This window comes from Medicago sativa, chromosome 4 (genome assembly GCF_051527215.1).
Source record: "Medicago sativa cultivar Bolivia chromosome 4, Bolivia_mono, whole genome shotgun sequence".
Lineage (NCBI taxonomy): Eukaryota > Viridiplantae > Streptophyta > Magnoliopsida > Fabales > Fabaceae > Medicago > Medicago sativa.
In genome coordinates, this window is record NC_140752.1 from 86,358,125 (window position 1) to 86,371,024 (window position 12,900).

A 12,900-nucleotide genomic window follows, 5' to 3' on the forward strand; every position below is an offset into this window, starting at 1 on the left:
TAAAGAGCATAATTTTTTAAAACTGGGCATTCAGCATATTAGTAATCTCTGTTCAAATTTATCTTAAAGTTAATCAATTGGCACTACGCAATAAATTACAATTTTACATCACTTTAAAGAGTCATATTAAGACATTAAATACAGTCATCCAAAATTAAACTAAACATTCAAGTTCTTTGACTATTATTATAAATGACTATTGCGAAGAATCTTGAACCTTGCTGCTGCAAAAAAAGCAATGAAAAAAGGGTGGTTATTCACAAATTATAATGATTCTCAATCTTAAACAGCTAAAAAAACAATATAAAAACCATTACCAATGATAATAATTCTCATTCATGAAAATGAAAACAGGGTGGTTATTCTTATGAACAAAGGTGAATATTTTACAAGTTAAGCCACATACAATTTTGAGATTATAAGTTCAATTATCCAGTAGAGACATACAATTTGAAAGACCAACTTAATTTAAGTATGCCATAAACATATTATGTTAACCATCTTCACTTAATAATAAGGAAAATTATACACAGCCAAACTAGCATAAACGCAGACTCACATACATTTGCACGCAAGAGAAACAACGAAAAACATTACCATTTTCTGTTGCTTTCAAAAGAATAAAAAGAAGTTGAAAATACACATTAACTTACCCTCATAATCAAGATCTCAGAATCATGAACTTAAAAAATACACATTAGGATAAACTCATAACAGCAAAAAAACTCAAAATCAACATAATAGTAAAATAAAAAACAATCTATAGTTTATCAAAATAATCTCTTACCTTTTATCCATTTGTCAGTGACAACATTCGACTAACTTGCTTTTGATTTACAAGTGATAATCTGAAAAAATAAAGAACAATAAAACAAAGATGCATTAAGATCAGACAAATAACAAACAAAATAAAAAAAAAACAAGTTAATACTCTATTATTCAGAGATAAAATCAAAACGTAAACTAACAACAAATTTATGTATTGTTTGTCAAAAACCATAAATTAAAAATCACAAAATCGAAACCCTAGGTTTTACCTGCTATCAATCAGTGACAAAACACGCAAAGCTTTTATCTTCAGATGATGATAAACCACAATTTGTTGACAACAATAAAAAGCCTAAGTCAAAACAAAAGTGTTTGAGATGAAAAATTGGATCTTTGATTTGATGAACTCGAAACGAAACAAACATATAACTTACAGTCTTACGACATAGATCGTCGGTAGAGTGAAGAGAGAGGACGACAGGGTGAGGAGAGAGAGCGGCGCGGTGAGATGAGGGGGGAGAACAGCGTAGAAGAAGGGAGAGTGTATATGTGTGTGAGCGGCTGCTAGGTTTTTTCGTGTGGTTACAGAGAAGTGAGAATGAGAAGTATTTATATATGCGTTAAACGACACCGTTTCATGTCTTTGTATATGTATTTTTTTAAGATATGTGGGTTGCAGGGTGTAACTAGAAATATACATACTAGATATCTACTGGATCGGTCGGTGTTGGGCACCGTTGGGCCACAAAACATGGACCGAACCGACCCACACATAACCAACACAACCCAGTCTTTTGGGCCCGTTTTACCCGCCAAACCGTTTAACCCGCCCGACTCGGTTTTCAATGGGCTGGGTAGCCCGGTTTCGGTCGAAAACGAGATTTCTGTCCAGCGCTAGTATATATCCCAACTACGACTAGGGCAAGTGCCCAAGTGTCAATTGAATACCATTTCAGTGGTGATTTGAAGAATTACTCAATGAAGCACCCAAGGACCAATAGTGGTGCAATGTTGATGGGTAAACGCTGAGATGTTAAATGCGTCAATCTGGCCTCTTCTAAACTCATCCCACTTAGCTCGTGATTTAAATGACCTTCTTATGGGGAAAACAATTCTCACCCAATAAGATTTTGAATGTACATATATAGGGTTGGCTCTTTAGCTGACCCACAAGAAATTTGACCCAAAAAGGAGGAACAAAAAAAAGTAATTTTATGTCATCTAAAAAATATACCATTCCAAATTATTTCAGGCGGCCTCTCTAAAGTCATTAATATCACTGACTCGAGTTGTAATTTGCAATGAACACTGCATGTCTACATTGTTCATCAAGGGTTCCAGCCAAACATTCACTAGGAGTGAGGCAAAATATGAAGAATACATTAAAAGGGCAACCCGGTGCACAAAACTCCCGCATACGCTTTGTCTGGTAAGGGTCCACCATATGGTGTATTGTACATAGTATTACCCTTCCTTTTACACAAGAGGTTATTTCCAGGACTTGAACCTTGAGCATGAGACCTTTCAGTCACATGACAACAACTTTACCGTTGCGCCAAGGCTCCCCCTTTTAAAACGAGAACGAGAAAAGTTTCTCAATTTGTATATGTAACAGAAGCAACAAGAATCCTCTAGCTTAAGATATAAAACCAATTTCTTTGTAAGCCATAAACAATGGCAGTCCTATATGCCAACTCAATTCAGTAAAGCAGCACTAAAGGGGGTTAGTGCTACACTACAAAGTGAGCACTGTTAGAACTTAGAAGGCAGTACTTTGAGTAGCTCAAATCATTTAGCTATAAGTTATGCTAGGGACTGACTTTGAATACCAACAAGAATCAGAAGACAAATGTTAGTCTGCCCCATTATATTATCAATATCTAAAAGAGATGAAAACAAGAGAGACAAAAAAAAAAGAGCATAAAGGCAAATGCCAACCAAGACGAGCACTGTCGAAAAGAAAACAATTATATAGTTGTAATCTAAGAAGTTAATTACATTGTATTGTGCAGAAGGAAATGCAAATTTCTTTCAAAGCATCAACTTCAAACTTTAAAAGAACTACCAGTTACCAACATAAGCAACAGCAAAAATAAACCTACTTTTTAATGGATTTCTTCTTTGTAGCCCCATTCACAGATGGTTCTGGCTTTGGATGCTTTTCGGCTTCGCTCGGGTCCAACAACTTAAGAGGATGGTGGTTGAAGAAGGGCCAATTGGGAATAGTGACTAATGTGGTGAGAACAACTCCACCAGCATATGTGAGGATCATTGTTTGGAAAGAAGCCGTGAGATATCCAGCTCCAAATGCAATCACAGCAAATGCAAGCAGCAGTATCTGCATCAGTTGCTCTGCTAGCTTTTGTCCTTCCCAATCCATCTAATCAAGCAAACATAATAAAGAGAAGACACAAAACATTATTACTTTAAAAAAACACACAAAACACAAGGAATATTTAAAGCCATGAAAAGGGTTTTGCATTTTTTTAAGGCAAAAAAAACCTCGTTCAAATGCTAAAATAACGAGCATACAATCAAATTGGCTACGAGTTGGGACATTCCCCATCCACATTTTGAAAGACAAATACATGATATCAATACAAACAAAAATATCAGAAAGCAAAAGTAAATTAACAAACCAAACGCTTAATCAATCGTTAAAGGGGTTATACATGTTTCTGTCATCCTTACATCTAATACTTAAGATTTCATTTACTAACATAAAATTAAGGCCTTGTATTGATAAACAGCTTAATTAAGCACTTAAAGCATAAACGTTTATCATATAAGTACTTATGTATAAGCTATTTCTATAGCAACAGACACAATAAAGTCAAACTGTTTTCATATAAACTACAAGTTATTTTCATGAACTATCCGAGAGAGCTTATGGAAATAAGCTGTAAAACAGCTTATGGACATAAGTCAATCCAGTTTTAAAATGCTTATAACTAGATCTATTGTGGACATAAGTTATTAAAATTAAAAAAAAAAAAAACTGAAAATTGAAAATCAGTGTGTATCTAAAAGCTAGTTGTGAAAGCACGTAAAAAGGGAAAATGCAATGAAAATTGGAAAAGAAAACGAAAGTAAAAACGGAGTGTTGTGAGTGATGATATGATACCTTTTGAGAGAGAAACGGAGAAGAAGGTGGCGATCGATCGAAGTGAATTTTAATCTCCCCTTTTCTTACCCTTTCCAACTTAACATTAGATGCACGTAATGTTTTTACTCTTTGCCAATTAAAATTATACACGTGGATTATTACACGTAATGTTTTATGCTTTTACCCTTCCGTTAATTCCAAAAAAATCATTCAATCTAATTGGCTCCCCAGAATTGCTACAACATATAAATTGTTTCTAAACCGATGGATTATTATTTTTTAATATTCACTAGTGTCTCAGAAATACAATTATTTTTTGATAAATTTTGTGATAATTTTCTCTATCATATTCACATTATGATTTTACTTTCTCTCTTTATTGTTTTGGATTTTGTGTCAATACAGTATTTTCTTTGTAAAATTTTGATTTTCTTGAAAGTTGTTGTATAAATGATTGTTCAAATAACACAACTCATACTATTTTATTTGTGTTTGAATTTAGAATGTTCAACTCATTTAACTTTTTTGTTTGAATCACTTCAACCTTCAGCTTCAATCTTATCTATTATAAATTCATCGTTTGCCCGTTACATATTCACAAGTTTTAACGAACAAAGTCTGAATATTAAAAATATTGTTAAAATTCTTATAATTAGTTCATTAACACATTCCATTAAAAAATACAACAATTGTCCTAATAGTAATGTTAAAGGATATAAAATAGAAATTTTGATATTGAGTAACTTAAATATTTATCGTTAAAGATTTAACAAGATAAATTTTTAAAAAACAAACATATTTTCTCAAAAGAATGTCTAAAATGACTTTTATGATAACATGTAATTGTGTCATATGCTTCTAATAACTCTCGTAAGTTGTAAGTTGTATGCAATTTTCACTCGCAAACTGCACAGACCTTTCCCATGTTATGGTTAGAAATGGTTGAGATTAACACTTGGTTTTAAATTTGGAAAAAGCTGAAGAATAACACTTGGTTTTAAATTTGGAAAAAGCTGAATGGTGCGACATAAGAGTGACGAAAATCAACGAATGCATTGTATCCATTGGATCTAGGCATGGCAACAAAACCTAGACCCATGGTTACCCACCCGAACCAAACCCAATTTGACGGATTTTCCCCGTTTTGACTGGGTTTGGGTATGGGTATGGGTTTTCCCCGATTTCAAAACACGGGTATGGGACGGGTAACGGGTCTATAGGTACCCACCCCGAACCCATACCCAAACCCGTCCCAAATGTAAAAAATTACTTTATGTTGATATGTCATGTTATTTTGTTTGATAATTGTGATGTTAATAAAAACTACCATTGATATTTAAAGGATCAACTAAATCATTCCATCTAACAATGTTAAAGTGAGTGTATTGTTGAATAATATATTACAACGTTGCTCTTGGGGATGCAAAAAAAACTTCTATTTTTTATTAAAATTAATTATTCAATGCGGGGACGGGGATGGGGCAGGGATACCCGAACCCGTCGGGGACGGGGATGAGATTCAATTTCTCATCCCCGTTGGGTATGGGTAGGGTAACGGGTAAGTATTTGAGAATCGGGTATGGGGACGGGGAAGGTAAAACCCGTCCCCACCCCGCCCCATTGCCATGCCTAATTGGATCATGCATGACAGCCACTAGATTAGATTTTGACTTTAACTTTAAATTATCTTAAAAATATAAACCACTACCCTCCTTTATTGTGTCCAGGTCGTGCGTGTATAATTTGCACCATATAGCAAAGCTGTTTAAATTTAGATAATTCAATCCAAATAGACCATAAGATAAGGTACTTATGGTTTTAAATTGCAATGGTTATAGTTGTATTTAAATTGCCGAAAATGGCTAACAAATGTGCTGATGTGCCACAATTGCGGCTGCAATATGGTCCCAACAACCTTGACATTGTGCTCATAGACTCCAAAATATGAGCACAATTGTGAATGTTGGCTCATTCAAAACATGATTAAAGCGCTTAAACCGAATCAATTAAAGCGCTTAAACCGAATCAAGATCGATTTAATAAACATTTTAGTCCTTAAAATAAGTGTAATTTCATCTTAGAATTTACAAAATAGCAATTTTATACCTTAATTGAGAAGGAAAAATAAAAAAAGCAATTAATTCATTCCTTCCATCAAAGTGTATTTTAAACTAAATTTTTGCCATCATAAACAATGCCAATGAAACTGCACCCCCGCCAACAACACAAATTTGACATGTCAGCGATGTACAGAAACAGTGACATTGGTACAACAATAAAACGCCTCATGCAAATTCACTTGTTAAAGGTTCAGTTTCACATGTGAAGTTATATAGAACAAGTTCACATATGTTAGTTTCTTTGCTAGCAATGTGGGACTAAAACATCATATTTTTACTTTCTACTCTTTCACACCTCACTTGTAATAAATATTACTTGCAGTTCCGACGAGTTTCATATGCAAAGCTTTTGTGCTGCTAAATTAAAATATGTTTGGGAGCTCAGTGTTCTGTTTAAATTGCCAAACCTAGTGTCAAGAGCCAGGTTGAATCAAAATGACATCAAGTTCAATTTCAACAAATGCAACCAACGTTTTACAAGTCTGATGGAAGAACAACTTCGCTATGACGTGGAAACGGTTAATGGAACTATGCTTAAAATCTAGTGGCTATTGATACATTTTAGATAAAGATTTTTTTAGCCAATAGAAGAAGAAAAAATTCAAAAGTTGAACGTGTTGAACGTCCAAGACCACTTAAGAGATTTAGATACCATATCATTAATCAAAATCTTAAAGCATTAGGTAAATAAGCCACATATTTTATATATTCAACATTTAGTTCATTAATAGTCGACGTGATATTAACCATTCGCACTTGAACCCAACATTTAAATGTCAAAAACAACAAACATTGAAATATTGTTAGTGTGTTTATAGGTATGACTTAATCTTCATTGGCAACAACTCCAAATTATTAGCTGAATTCATGGAGAATATTACGACACAATTTGAAATACATGGGTCTGATATCTTACTTATCGGGCATTGAGGTCAAACAAATGTCTGACCCTATTGTTTGGAAAGAAGCCCTGAGATATCCAGCTGCAAATGCAATGCAAGCAGCACTATCTGCATCAGCTGCTCTGCCAGCTTTTGTCTTTCCCAATCCATCAAATAAAGCAAAGATAGTCAAGGTGAAAACAATCAACCACTAAGAAATGAATGCCAAAATCATTTTTACTTTAAAAACACACAAACAAGGAATATTTGGTCATGAAACTCCATTTTTATGTGTACTAGATGGTGGATCAAAGTTGACACCAGAGAGAATTTTGAATTCATGATTTACTAGAGTTATGTGCACAAAGTGAAGTTATTATCTTTTTGGTGGTTGAAAGCAAAAAAACGAAACTTAGTTTTTTATCTTCATAATTGGTGACTTAGTCTCATTATAAGCTTGAGATTTGTCACCTAGCTATCTTTTTTTTTTTGGTGGTTCCTCTTTTTGTTTTCTTGTGGTATTGTTATTGATTGTAAGCACTTTTAAATTCTATCTTTGCACACCTTATATGATTATGATTCTTTGTTGATTTAATATATTTAATTTTGCCTTTAAAAAAAAAGTACAAACTAAACTCAATAAAAAATAATTTAAATTGACCATGAGAGCAATTAAAACCACAGACAGTTATAACGGAGAGTGAATACTAGCTAAAAGAGGTAAAATTGAAAATCGGAAACATAATAACACATTTTGACAGTTTAAACTTAGGGTTTGTAAAAACACTGCTAATTACGATAGTATACTCACCATACCTAATCTAATAAAAAGTTAGCTTTGATGATGTATATTATCGCAAGAACCACAACGTATTTCATTTGGTACTCTTTTGTGTCATGATCCATGATTATCACTTATTCACATGTCATGATCTTATACAGAACAACTTCATGTAAGTTATGTTTCTTTGCTAGCGATGTGGGACTATAAGACTGCTCCTTTGACACCTCACTTGTAATAATATTACTACCACTTTGATGATCTATGATCGAATTGTACTGTGACCTCGATATTTTAAACTTTTTGTCTAAGCATGATCAAAATCATCACCAGTAAGATATATGTTGTTGTCCTAGACTCCTAGGTGCAGAACTAGCTTATACATTGAAAAAGGGATCTCTGCAACGCTGGAGTGGTTCTTATAATTAGTATCTGAAAAAGTTGTGGAGAAGAATTGGAGAAACAAAAGACATTGTTTATTGGGTTATGGCGAATTTCTGTGATCGCGAAAGTGTACTAAACATTCTTGATGATAGAGTTGCATCATCAAAGTGTGTTGAAGATGTATTAAAAGATTGCTATTAAGTTCACTGCTAAGCTTCCAATTTTGCGTCCTGGGAGATGTTGTCAAAATGCTTATTGATACTAAACCTTGCAAGATGAAATCTCTAGAATGTGATCTTGAGAAAGATGCAGTGTCTTTTCTCTAGTAGTTTTTCTGCTAATAATGTAAATTCTTAAAGTTATTTTCCAATTGAAACGAACTTTTGTAGCCTAATTGCGATTTATTGTATAATAATTATGTTTTTGAGAGTTGTTACAAATATATAACATTTTTCTGGTTGGTTTTTTTGGCATTGCTATGTTTTTTTGATAGAGTTGCTATCATATTTTCAAAATGGAACAGCTATAGTACCTGAATTTTTAGGGGAATGTTGCATCTTGGTCTCTAAGTTATTATTAGGTTTTATTTTGGTCATAATTCTATTTTATTTCACTTTGTTCTCTTAAGTTACAAACATTATACAATTTGGTTCTTTAAAAAAAATTTGTTTCGTTTTGGTCCATTAAGTTATAAATGTTGAACGCTTTGGTCCCTTAATTTCAAATATTATAACATTTTTGTTCTTGATAAAAAGTACTAAAGTGTCTAAGGTTTTGTAACTTAAAAGATATTTATATCTAATATTTGTATGTTAAGTGACCAAAATGAAACGAAAAACACTTAAAAGACCACATTTTCTAAAATTTGTAGTTTTATAGGATCAAAATGAAACGAGGAAAAATTTAAGGGAGTTAAACGAAACCTAAAATTAACACCAAAAGTATAATTTATTAGCCTAAATAATTTTACATATTAGAGTAATTTAGAGATGGTAAGTTTACCTAAGTTTCATTAGATTAAATTATTGTTTTAAAATCACTCGTTATTCAAAAAAAAAAAAATATTATTGAGCAAAAAAACTGTTGGGGTGAGAGAGGCTCGAACTCTCGACCTCAGGATAATATTTTTTTTTTTTTTGAATAACGAGTGATTTTAAAACAATAATTTAATCTAATGAAACTTAGGTAAACTTACCATCTCTAAATTACTTGAGCAAAAAAACTGTTGGGGTGAGAGAGGCTCAAACTCTCAACCTCAGGATAACTCTAAGCTATGAGACCTACGCGCTAGCCAACTGCGCCACCACCCCTTTTGTTTATGTCCATAATGTTTTTTTACTTGTAGTTTGTAATAATATTGTGTGTTTTATTTTACCTCATAACGTTATTGAAGATCAGTGAAGAATGCAAATCTTTCAAGTAGGAGTGACATTTCTGAGTTGATTGTTGTATGAAGAATTAGAAGATGCAATTATTTTATTTATTATTACTAATCTTTTATTTCGATACTTCAAACCCCTTGACATTGTTAGCTCATTGGTTTCCATGGAGGTGGATTGGACCAACATTCATAAAAATTACACTAGTATTTCTATTGATTCACGTTATCTTCCTATTGATTGATATTTTTCAATTTAAGGAACTAAATTACTTTTTCTCAGATTTGAGCGATTAAACTTTGATATGTCTGATGAAAGAATAAACTTTGCTATGTGGAAACGATTTACGTAACTACGCTTAAATAAAAATGGCCAGAGTGATGCTGGTGGATTTAAGTTGTTGTCTTAAAATAATTTGAACTCAGCATTTACCGGAACAGACACCAGCTTGTACCGGGAAACAGATAACTGTGGCAACATTCATCCATTTCCGCAAACCGATACCATCTCTACAGCTAGGGTCAGCACCGTCCGCACCATCTACTTTTATGGGAACTCTTTTATTGGCCATCTCATATTCCCATGTCTCCCTTGACTATTACCAGTGAAAAGACCAATGCATATATATATAGGGAGTAAATTTTATTTTATTTTTTGAATAAGAGAATAACATTGTTTTAGGCTTCCTTTAATTTGCTTCCGGCCTCTTCTATAAGCTGAATTAACATTATCAAATTAAATTACCTTAGATGTAAAGTAATAGTAACTAAGAAACAACATTAGCCATTTATAATTAGACCAAGCACAAACAAACTAATGATCAGCTTCACAAAAAGATTGTCAGCTAAGAAACCAAGTCTGCATCATTAATAATGAAATCAAATCACTAGATTGCAGATCTTTATCAATTGGTTCTTTGACAAATTATAAACATTGAAACTATTTATAAACAAATATAGAGCAGCTTCTGTGAACCGTACTTCAATTACCCTATAAGAAATTGATTTTTTTTTTTTTGGAATGGCCCTATAAGAAATTGATTGAAATCAGTTTAGTGGTCATTATCCTCAGTGTTATCTATCTTGCATATTTCATTTCTCAGAAAATGGACATATTTGGCTGATTAAACAAATTAGATAGTTCAGATCACATCCTGCAGTTAAACAGAATCAAAATGTCAAAATGAAGAATAGATTAACGGACATTTAATGAAGTATCCATAATATAAATTAATAAATATACCTATAAAGTATACACAACAGTTAAGTGATAAATACTAAGCTTTACAAGTCAAGAATTTATCCTCCCTTCGACCAACTATCCATCCAAAACCTTTAAAGGGACAATTAACTTTAGTATCAACAAAGCCTTTTTGGATGGCTTATTTGAAATTATCTATTGGCATAAGTTCAAATGATACAGATTGCAGATAATCTACAAATTATACTCTCTGCTGCACAATAATGCAGATAAAGCAGAATAAGTTCAATTGAAATTAGTGTCCTTTTTTTTTGTAGGAGAAATTAGTGTGTCCTTAAAAGGCGTAACAATTGAAATAAAAATTGGATATATGTATAACAATATTTAAAGGGTCCCTAAAAAAAACAATATTTAAAGGGATATATCAATTTGAATTGACTTTTTTCTTTGATAAAAAAATTCCTTTAAACTAAAATGTCCTTAATTTTAGAAAATTAAATCAAACTAAACTATTGTTATTTACACCTTTATTGAATTTGAGTTAGTTCATAAAAAATCTGTTTTTTTAAGGGATAGCCCTATACTATTATCATTAAAAAAGATAGGGTTAAATATGTTTTTGGTCCCTATAAATATGTCAACTTTTCGTTTTAGTCACTCTAAAAAATTTCTTCAACTTTTAGTCCCTATAAAATTTTCAATCACTACTTTTGGTCCCCATTTTTAATTTAATTTTTGTATTTTTTAATGAAATTGTGCAGAAATGTGTAAAATATTCTAAAAAAATTTCCTAAAAAAAATTAGAATTTTTTAACAAAACAAAAATTAAATATGAATTTTTAACCTCAAAACATATAAAAATTCATATTAAATTCATGTTTTGTTAAAAAATTCTGAATTTTTTTTGGAGTGATTCTTATAATATTTTGAATTTTTCTGGAAAATTTTATTAAATAATATGAATTCTACATATGAGTTTACTTTAAAAGAGGGACCAAAAGTGAAGATTGAAAATTTTATAGGGACTAAAAGTTGAAGGAAAATTTTAGAGGGACTAAAACGAAAAGTTGACATATTTATAGGGACCAAAAACATATTTAACCCAAAAAGATATATACAATAAATAATTTAAATTCAAAAATACCGCTTATAATTTACTCAGTTGAACCAATAAAAAAGTGGTTCATTAGAGCACCGACTACGGAGATGATGCCTATATAATTTCATCTCCCGGACCAAACGTCATCTCCAACGCCAGGTGCAGTCTAGTGGCAATACCAAAGATTAACTACTCCTGTAAGAAAGAGCAAGAGAATTGCTTAATTCAACAATGACTAGGTTGCTATGCGCTTCTGTTTTATAGACAATCCTCCTTTTCATTGTTTATAATTTTCCGATGCGGGTCTATTTGAATACATAGGTAAGTTTGAAAGTTTAAACTAAGAGAGACTATGCCATAAACACATACTTTCCAAACTTCCTCACTTCCCTTTTTGTTCATTCCATTTCATGTTAGACTAGTGATTAAATGTTCAAGAATAGGTATGTTCATTTTTTTTGTGCTCATTTTAATATTATTTTTACAAATAGAAGAGACCTTTTTTTCCCCTTTTGATTCTTGGTTTTGTTTTTGTTTTTAATCTTATGTGTTTTACAGGAATAGTGCTGAAGCCAGAAATTTGGGAAGTGATTGTTCTGTTCTGTTTTGTCTTCTTTTTTTCTTATGTGAGTAGAAAACATATTTTTATGAGTTACGTGTGTGCTCCCTCTGATTGACATATATCTTTCGTAATTGTGTTTTTAGAATTGAAGGGAGCTGTTTGAGTTTGCATAGAAGAAAGGTTGTTAGTCACTGAGGCAACAAAATGGATCCTACAGGGAGTTGGCTTCAGAAGGAAGGTGCATTTTGGATGTTTGTTACTGTTATGAAACTCAAAGAATGGAAAAAGTATCATTTCTCATTACTTGTGAATGAAGTTACAAGGAGTATTTATAGAGAAAAGAGTGTAGTACAATTGTACTATCAACTAGCTAAACAAGTACAAACTGAAATGTAAACTAGTTGGCTTGGGATCCAAGTAACCTATTATTACTTTTCCTATTTTCTTCTTCTTTCTCTAATAGCCCCCCACAAGCTGGAGAATGGTAAATGTCTAACATTCCCAGCTTGAATAAGAGAGTGTTGAAAGGTTGGGGAAGTAATGGCTTAGTGAAAAAATCTGCCAACTGATCAGAAGAAGAAACAGGGAGCAGCTTCATGATGCCTGCTTGCAACTTCTCT

The 12,900-nt window shown here is 32.3% G+C and overlaps 2 long non-coding RNA genes, 1 other non-coding gene and 1 pseudogene across 5 annotated transcripts; 1 reads left to right on the forward strand and 3 right to left on the reverse strand.

The window, feature by feature from the left end:
* Positions 1-1,348, reverse strand: LOC146933136 (uncharacterized). Of its 2 annotated transcripts, none has more exons than XR_015007380.1 (4): positions 1,203-1,348; positions 1,038-1,120; positions 788-848; positions 1-221 (listed from the first exon to the last, which is right to left on the reverse strand). It is a non-coding gene; the product is annotated as an uncharacterized LOC146933136 (long non-coding RNA). The 2 variants fall into 2 exon arrangements; XR_015007379.1 differs by having other exon boundaries at positions 1-224.
* Positions 1,349-2,718: 1,370 nt separating this feature from the next.
* On the reverse strand, positions 2,719-4,022 carry LOC146933137 (signal peptidase complex subunit 1 pseudogene; annotated as a pseudogene). The gene is made up of 2 exons (XR_015007378.1): positions 3,893-4,022; positions 2,719-3,148 (listed from the first exon to the last, which is right to left on the reverse strand). The product of XR_015007378.1 is annotated as a signal peptidase complex subunit 1 pseudogene (transcript).
* A 5,102-nt stretch (positions 4,023-9,124) lies between these two features.
* Positions 9,125-9,350, reverse strand: TRNAM-CAU (transfer RNA methionine (anticodon CAU)). Its single transcript has 2 exons — positions 9,313-9,350; positions 9,125-9,160 (listed from the first exon to the last, which is right to left on the reverse strand). It is a non-coding gene; the product is annotated as a tRNA-Met (tRNA).
* Positions 9,351-11,828: 2,478 nt separating this feature from the next.
* LOC146933139 (uncharacterized) lies at positions 11,829-12,546 on the forward strand. Its single transcript, XR_015007377.1, has 3 exons — positions 11,829-12,039; positions 12,277-12,344; positions 12,424-12,546. It is a non-coding gene; the product is annotated as an uncharacterized LOC146933139 (long non-coding RNA).
* Positions 12,547-12,900: the final 354 nt, after the last annotated feature.